The sequence below is a fragment of the Aquarana catesbeiana genome, linkage group LG04, assembly GCF_042186555.1.
Source record: "Aquarana catesbeiana isolate 2022-GZ linkage group LG04, ASM4218655v1, whole genome shotgun sequence".
Taxonomy (NCBI): Eukaryota; Metazoa; Chordata; class Amphibia; order Anura; family Ranidae; genus Aquarana; species Aquarana catesbeiana.
The window spans coordinates 40,554,065-40,560,064 of record NC_133327.1 but is presented as its reverse complement, the minus strand read 5'-3'; the positions used below and the strand labels follow the sequence as shown (position 1 = coordinate 40,560,064).

Genomic DNA, 6,000 nt, shown 5'->3' with positions numbered 1-6,000 from the left:
TTTTCATAACCAATACAAACTATTGAAACTAAAAAGAGTAAACATAGTTGATTGATAATAAATAGCTTCAGTCAAACCCTAACCTTAAGTGAAAGACATTTTTTTGTGTTATCATTCATATTCTCTGAAAAATGGCCAAGAAATCATAAATTCTGCCAGGGTGTGTAAACCTTAAAAAAAAATTGTAAATATGTTCACTTGATATCCAATCCGATTTCCCTGATGAAGTCATGTGACATAACGTAATGCATAGGGCGTGGCCGGAGTGAGTCCCTAAAGCTGATTCATCACTGCACAGAGGTGAGAGTTCTGTGAGCACTGAGCAGTTGTGTGAAGGTACGGGATCATTGTTATTTTTTGGTGGAAGTTCAACTTATGAGGACTTATATACATATTTTTTTTTCATTGACACTTGGATGGTCATTTTTGGACTTATTGATTTTACACTGAGCACTTTTATTATTATTATTATTATTGTTTATTGATTGAGATATTCAGGAATTTGATTTGTCACTTCATTCAGTAACATTTGCATGTTTGTTTTTGGATTAATTTACACCCAGCACTTATATATATTTATATATATGAGATAATTGAGGAATTGTGCTGATCACTTTTTTCTCTACTTTGTGTGGATAGAATTTTTTTTTTTTAAAGTGCAAGGTGGAGTTGTCTCAGGGTGAGGTGGGGGTTTCGCTAGACTTCCATCCTCTATTAACACGTCTTTACATGTCTTCACCCGTGACTGTTATGGCGGGTCCTGCTGACTCAATGTATGAATATCAATGGATACCCGCAATTGTCTCACGGTGAGGAAGAACGGGGATGTGCTAATGTAAACAAGCATCTCCCCGTCCTGCCTAATGACACTGTCACTGATCACAGCTCCCTGTAATCGGGAGTGGTGATCAGTGACGTGTCACACACAGCCCATCCCCCCACAGATAGAATCACTCCCTAGGACACACTTAACCCCTACAGCGCCACCTAGTGGTCAACCCCTTCACTGCCAGTGACATTTTTACAGTAATCAATGCAATTTTTTAGCATTGATTGCTGTATTAATGTCAATGGTCCCAAAAATGTATCAAAATTGTCCGATGTATCCGCCATAATGTCCCAGTCATGATAAAAATCGCTGATCGCCGTCATTACTAGTAAACAAAAAACTAACTTTTGCGCAAACCAATCAATAAACGCTTATTGCGATTTTTTTTACCAAAAATATGTAGAATACGTATCGGCCTAAACTGAGGTAAAAAACATTTTTATATATATTTTTGGGGGATATTTATTATAGCAAAAAATAATGCGTTTTTGCAAAATTGTCGCTATTTTTTTGTTTTTAGCGCAAAAAATAAAAACCGCAGAGGTGATCAAATACCACCAAAAGAAAGCTCTATTTGTGGGAAAAAAGGACGTCATTTTTGTTTGGGAGCCACGTCGCACCACTGCACAATTGTCAGTAAAAGCGTCAAAAAGTGCTCTGGTGTTTGGCCAGGCAAATGGTTAACATCTTCAAATTATAGGTGTTTAATGCCTTTAAACTGCCCTGAGGTTGTAAAAGCATGCTGCACGTACTGTCCTTATTAAGCAAAATAGCAAAGCAAAAATCACAACTGTTCAGATTAATGTATAACTAGTTAAAGGAAAGGTTTGTATGGGTAGGACAATCCACGGAACAACATAAAACAATTTCATACGAATCATTACAAAAAGCCTGTTCAAACTGTTTCAACAAAATAGCTCATGCTTAAGGTATGCTATTTCTAAACACATTAGCTCATGCTTAAGGTGTGCTATTTCTAAACACATTAGCTCATGCTTAAGGTGTGCTATTGCTGAACATGTTGGATCAAGCTTAAGGTATGGCATTACTAAATAAATTGGACCATGCTTAATTTATATGTAAACACACAACTGTTAAGTAAATAAGTACTTATTATGTAGGGAGCATATTAGAGCTGAGCGGTGGACGGGGCAGGTAAATGGACTATGGCAGAGATAGGTTCATCATGCATAGGCATTACATCTTGTAAAGCAAATATTTGGACGCAAAGTGACCATGGAAGCACACATCTGATTCTGTGCTTGATGTGGTTAGTTTACATCAAGGAAAAGGGAGACTGGAAGGATTAACCAGGTATTTGACATGAAAGGGACCTGGAAGATACAGCAGGCTCCCAATGACAAGGGATGAGCCCAGACCGGTTAGGATCCTAGTTCAAACCCACCTGAGCTATCCTGCCAGGCAGCTGTCACTGTTCTTGGTCAATCATAGGCAGCCAAGGCATTCCCGCCTCTCAGCTGCATGAGCTTGTTCCTGGAGAAGAAGATGATGGTGCAGGAATGGATTTAATGCAGTGTTGGATTGCTGGGTAGGTGAGTACGTTTTTTGTGGATAACCCTGAATACATCCCTGATTTGCAATCAGCTCCTCCAAACCAGCCAAGGGCTCCTCCCATCTCCCTTATGCTCAGAGATTAATTAAGGTATGCACACACCTATATAGGGAGAAACTCAACTATCTTAGCAACTCACATTCTCCTTGCCTGAGACCCACTACCTGTATAAAAATAATATCAACACAATAGCCTTTTAATGGTTATACTATGGTGGCATTCTCTAGGTCCATAACTTCTTGTACAGTACACAGCTGAACATCAGATATAAATACATGAACTCAGAATGTCTGGCAAACTCTCCCAATGTAGGCCAACTCCTTGTCAATGTAGGTCCTCCACAAGTGGATTCTCCCTCAGGGTCTCATCAGCCAACCCCAAAGGACGCTCACCTACTTAGTGTACAGACTTACATGGCATGTAACAGGGGTAACCTGCTCTCATTACTCCTCTCCCTGAGACTCCTCCCATACCAGATTATGTAGGGGTACAATACTCAACTCACTGGCTCCACCCAAGGGAGTGATCTTACTAAAAGTTGTACAAGCTCCTGCTTACAACCAGTTCCCTTTTAAAGAAATGTAAAGGTGAATTAAAGGTGAAAACACTGGGATTTTTAACATATACGGTACCTTTGGGGAGTATATACTATAGATTTGGGAGCATAGAGGTATTTGTTCTCTTTTTTCAGGCTTTATACCTGTCAGGACCTGGGTCTGAACCTGAATCTTCTGCTGTGTCTGGTGATGTCTCTTCTTGCCAAGCTCCCTGGACAATTTCTTGATCCTTCCTTGCACATTGTTTCTCTTGAAATTTGAACCTTTTGCTCCTCCCATAAACCTCTTATTTTAGCAATGACTTTGCACTCCCTGTTTGCCAGATTATTGTGATTTGGGTCCTCTGCTCTGGTCCAGCCATATGTGAGGCCTCACCCTCACTGACACCACCAGTAGTATATTGAGAGTATATTGGCACATGAACGTCAATCAGCATGAACACAATAATGACTTAATAATTAACTTCACAGGTCCTCTCATAGAAACGTTAGTCTCCATCATATAATGTGACCCCCAAGGGCATAAACAGTACCCTCCCATTTTAGATAAAGCACACCAAGTGACTAAATAAGAGTAACAACATAGACAACTATGCCACTTGAGAGCTCTCAAACAAAGGTTTAGGGCACAAATCTGCCCTCAGGTTAGAGTGGTTTGAATAAGTCTTTGTGTGGGATCTTCTGCCGGGTACGTTGGGGCCCTTCAAAAATGTGCATATGAAATCTTAGAAGAAACAGACCCAGTTGCAGCAGCCAGGTGCTAAAAGGTGCCCGGTGGCAATAGTTAGATGTAAGGATGGGCACAGTTGCAGTATTTAGATGTGATGGTATGCATAAAGTAGCGTCAGCACTGAAGGGAAGCAGATAAAATAACTGGGCAGTGCTGGGCCCAGCCTATAACAGCATGAGCAGTTCACTTACCAGCAGGAGTGGGGTCTATAAATGTAAGTTATTTGTGAATGGGTGCAGCTTAACAGTAGGAATATGACCTTTCTGCTTCCTCTCTCGATAATCTTCTGACAGTAGTTGGTTGGATTGTTAAGGAAATGATTAAGAGCTCCAATCGAGCCCAAGGTTATCTGCTGCTGTCTCTAATTGGAAAGTGTGGCTATGCATGTATATAAAAGTAAACACTCTGAGACACGCTCAGCACCGTTACTTTTTACACTTCTAATTTATTGAAGGCGGTGCTAATGTTTTATACACAAAAATACGTCATTGCTATGTTAGTCTAATAGGTACATCTCATTGGTTAAGATAGAAAAGAAGATGGAGAATCTTCATAACGAGGTTTGGCTGTCCTTGGTTTTATCTTCAGTTCCGCGTTCTTCTGATGTGTGGGATGTAGGGGGTACCCGCCATTTTGAGAAAAATATAGGAACAGAGCTAATCTGTATACTTATATAATGAGTAAGGAGAAAAATATGTATACACATAAGAAAAAAGACATTTTCAGATTATTATTATTATTATCTACATCACATTCCTTCACAACCCCCCCCCCCCCCTAAAATGACTATTTTCTCTTTTCTGTCCCTAATACTAAAGGTCCTACTTTGGCCTGACCCTTCTCCTCAGCAACTCTTTTAGGCTGTATATAGAATTGGGCAGCAACTGTTCACTTCCCTCCTCGATACAGCTGGAGAGGTGCAGTCAGGCGCTATCTATCCCTATAACCCTATAGGACTGTAAGATTTTTGGACAGGGAGTGACTGTGGAGGAGTGAAGGGTTTGTCATCTTCCATCATTAAGGGGGTCCTCTTCTTCTTGGTGGAGAAATGTAGGTGTGCTATTGTCTACAGCCTTGCTCATTAACTTTTTACGAAAGGTAGAATACAGCATACAATCAGGGCTAAAAGAACCAGGATTATTAATACCATTACCCGTACCTGGGCGAGCACCTTCTGCCACCCACTCATCCAGCTAAAGTATTGATCCCATGGGTCTGTGATACCTGAGTTCTTCTTCAACTCCAATGACAGATCTTCTAATTTCTTTATAGCTAAAGTAACCTTACCATTTGGGCCAGTATTATCAGGAATGTATGTACAACAGGTTTCCGTTTTTTCCTATGATTTTACAAAACACCTCCTTTCCCAGCTAGCACCATGTCTAAGGCCATCCGGTCCTGGAATGTCATGTAGGAAGTGGGGGATAACTGGTCAGCAATTCCCTGGAGGGCATCTTTAGTGTAATTTACAAATCTCTGTTGGTTATAATATGTGTAGTGTCAGGTCACCTAGAGGCTGGGTGACAGATGCACACCGTTGGGATCAGGAGTGCACCGCAAGGTAGTGGACCCTACGGCTGACTGCTGCGGATTGAACCCTGGGAGGTTCAGGAAGCAGGTCTACTGGATCACTGACACAGATCCCACTGGGAGCTAGAGCATAGATTCCCCAGGGCGCGGAGTCTAAGAGCCAGCGGGTGTTCACCAGAGCCTTTAATGGTAAGGATGGACTGCGCTGCAGTCTGGCTCCAGGTCGCGGCCCCTAGGGTCTCACAGCTCACGCTCACGGTAGACTACAGGAGAAGAGGAAGGAGGCAGCAGGCTGGAACAACAAGGAAAGTAAGGGACAAGCCAAGGTCGGTAACAGGAATCAGATGTAGGAAACACAGCAAGTACACACAGAGGCTAACACACAATGGTTGATCAGCACTGCTGGCTTGCAGTGCACAGGTTAATATAGGGTTCCCTGATAGGGCCTGGGGTGGGGTCATGCTTAGAGGAGAGGTTACAAAAGCAGTCAGGTGAGGGTCAGCTGGTCTCTAGAGATGAACACATGGAGACAGGTATGTTGATCAACAAACTCTATTGCATAACCATGACATGTAGTTAATCCAATCTACATTTTTGTTGACAGTTGTTATGGGGATCAAAGACTCAAAACCAGCTTTTACCTGATCCCTGGCCTTAAACTCATCAGGGACCCCCCTTGTAACCCTTATGACATCTATGTATACATGAGGGTCAAAGCTTCCAGAGAGAACTGCTCGCTTCCTCCTCTGACTGTGTGCTGGGTTAGTGTATGTATCAGGGGT

General features: G+C 41.9%; 1 protein-coding gene across 4 annotated transcripts in view; it reads left to right on the top strand.

Annotated features, from left to right (window-relative positions):
* Positions 1-217: 217 nt before the first annotated feature.
* The window catches only part of LOC141139189 (cytochrome P450 2K4-like), a 68,457-nt gene continuing 62,674 nt past the window's right edge, over positions 218-6,000 (top strand). Inside the window, exon 1 of one of the 4 annotated variants that reach the window (XM_073625106.1) lies at positions 218-336. The gene's annotated coding sequence lies outside the window, so the exon portion shown is untranslated. The remainder of the gene's footprint in view (positions 337-6,000) is intronic. The other 3 variants (XM_073625108.1, XM_073625109.1, XM_073625105.1) reach the window with 3 other exon arrangements.